Source organism: Dipodomys spectabilis, unplaced genomic scaffold (genome assembly GCF_019054845.1).
Source record: "Dipodomys spectabilis isolate Male_0828 unplaced genomic scaffold, ASM1905484v1 ptg000185l, whole genome shotgun sequence".
Lineage (NCBI taxonomy): Eukaryota > Metazoa > Chordata > Mammalia > Rodentia > Heteromyidae > Dipodomys > Dipodomys spectabilis.
Window position 1 is genome coordinate 2,908,831 of NW_024870862.1, and position 2,597 is coordinate 2,911,427.

Sequence of the window (2,597 nt, forward strand, 5' to 3'; positions counted from 1 at the left end):
TCAGCCTCCCAATTAGCTAGAGTTGTAGGTGTAAACTACTGGTGCCCAGCAGAACACTCAGCATTCTCACCAAGAAAGCTAGCAACTGCCCTATATCTGGAATACCATATTGATCAAAAAAGTAAAGGTTGAAGGAAATGCCAGCACATCTGTGTGTAGCCATGTTTGCTCCTGGGCATTGGGTATCCTTTCCTAGCATCTGCTCATTAACTCTACCTTCAGTTGTCTGTCCTGCTTCTCAGGATATTAATTAGTCCCTTGCTGTCATCAGCGTGCACCTAAGGAGGTTCTTACCTCATTTTCACATTATTTTCAGTATCTCACAAATGTCCTTCGGAGAGCTCTCATACTAAAATAATTTGCTATTTCTTTTAATAAGTAGTTTAATCTAAACAAATTAATTTATCTTCATATCCCAAATTTATAACACCCTATAGAATGATGACTGCAATTTTGCCTAGTGTCCATACCCCCAATTCTGACCTATCTCTGCAAGATTTCACATGCAAACTACCAGTAAATACCACTGACAGTTGTTCACCAGTCTCACTCCTACCTACCAACTTCCATCCAAAAATTCATTTCAATCAGACAATTGTGTTAATCTACCTTCAAAAATTCTCTCAAGGAAATATGTCTTTAAAATCTGCACTAGACACTAGGTCTTAAACTTGGGACTTGGTTCTTGTCCTTGAGTCATCTACTACTTGAGCCACAGACCCACACCTGACTTTTACCTAATTAACTCAAGTAACATGTGGACTTGTATTTTTAATTTTTTGCAGAGCTAATTTTTAACCTCAGTCCTTAGACCTGACTCAGCCTCTTGAGTGGCTATGTTTACATCAGATATGAGCCACCATGTATAATTCTGCTTTAGATTTTGACATTCTTCTCTTTAAGACATTCTAATGGTTTCTCTTTCATGTAAACTACAATAAAAACTCTATGGGAAGCTACCTAATGCTTCTTTATCACTTCACAGTTGTGTTTTTTTTTTCCTTCTAACTGGATTGCTCTTCTTTCCAATAGAACCTTAACTCACTTTATTTACTAACACATGTAAATTAGTTCCCTATTCTCCACATACAATCTTACTCTGATTATTTTTACTCATCCCCCATTATCACTGCATGAACTAATAAATGTGAATGAATGTGTGTGAGTACTGATCACCTGTTGTTCTTTATCTGAAAATAATAGTTTGATTTTCCTATTATGAAACTAGCTCTGGTTCATACTAAGGTTTCAGTATGTATCTCATTGTATAAATCAAAGCACTCATTCATGAACCTATTGAAAAACATCCTAATGTTACATTATAATTTAGCAGAAAAGTTAATGGGAATTGGTTAGAAATACTTGTCAACTATAACTTATGTTAGAGAGAGGAAGGCTGACACTTTGAAGATACTACTTAAAAAAGTAGTTAATCCAAGTATACTGCAAGATCATTTCAGTTGTGTTATTTACTGCAGCCTGTGTTAGGGATTTCATGCTGATTTGTCTACATTAGTGGAGAATAAAGAGAAAGGTGAGAAGTAACTAAGTTTGAAGGTGTAAAACAGATCCAGTTCACACAAAGCTGTGTAAATTGGACCATGTTCTATGTCAATGGCTTTAAGCCATCTGAAGCCATCTAATTCTCACTTGTGCAGGAAGCAATTCATAATGCCAAATTCTTTGACTAATTAGATGGAATGGAATTACTTTTTTAATATGTTTAATGCTTCTATAGATGTTTCCTCAGTGAACTTTCAGAATTTGCTTTCTAATATTGTTATGAAAAACTACCATGCTAACAATTTTTCTGATGAGAGTAACTAAGCTTTCTATTCTCATAATTAACAACCATAACATTCTTAGCAATGTGCTTTCATGCTTGTGGATAATTGCATCCATCTGTTGATTTTTAACGAATTTGACGGCATGTATGCAGAAATTAATTGGCAATAAAACACATAAATATATTAGTTGAATTCAATTCAACTCTATTAACTAAATGAGTTTACTGTGCAAATATATTTAAAACATAGTGATGATTGCTATTTTACCTACAGGTAGGTTCATTCACCTTCATATTTCAAAGTAATATAGCCAAGGATATATCTAATTAATGGTTATTAATTGTAGTCTACATAGCATCTAACAACAAGAGCAATAAGTAAATTAAATAGCCCATTTAGAAATGTAACTTTATACTATTCACATAGTGTGTAATGAGGAGAAGGAAATATATAGGACCATTTTATAGAAATGTGAAGTTGTTCATTTCATCAAACATGCTATAGAGAGGAGAGAACTGGAGGTCACCTGATGATCTACCTAGGGAGATAATGCTTTTGTTGTTCTTGTTTTGTTTTGTTTTTGTTTTTCCTCTGGGACAATGGTTTTGATTTAGGAACACCCCTTCTTTTTTTTGTGGAAATACCGTACTGAGGGCTTACAATTACATGGGCAAGATAATGAGTGCATTTCTTATCAAGCATTGTTGCCTCATCCTTTGTTGCCCCTTACTATCCCTTCCCATCTCACACCCCACCCCAAAGTTGTAAAGTTCATTTTCGACATAACATCCTGTACATCTCATTGTTGCC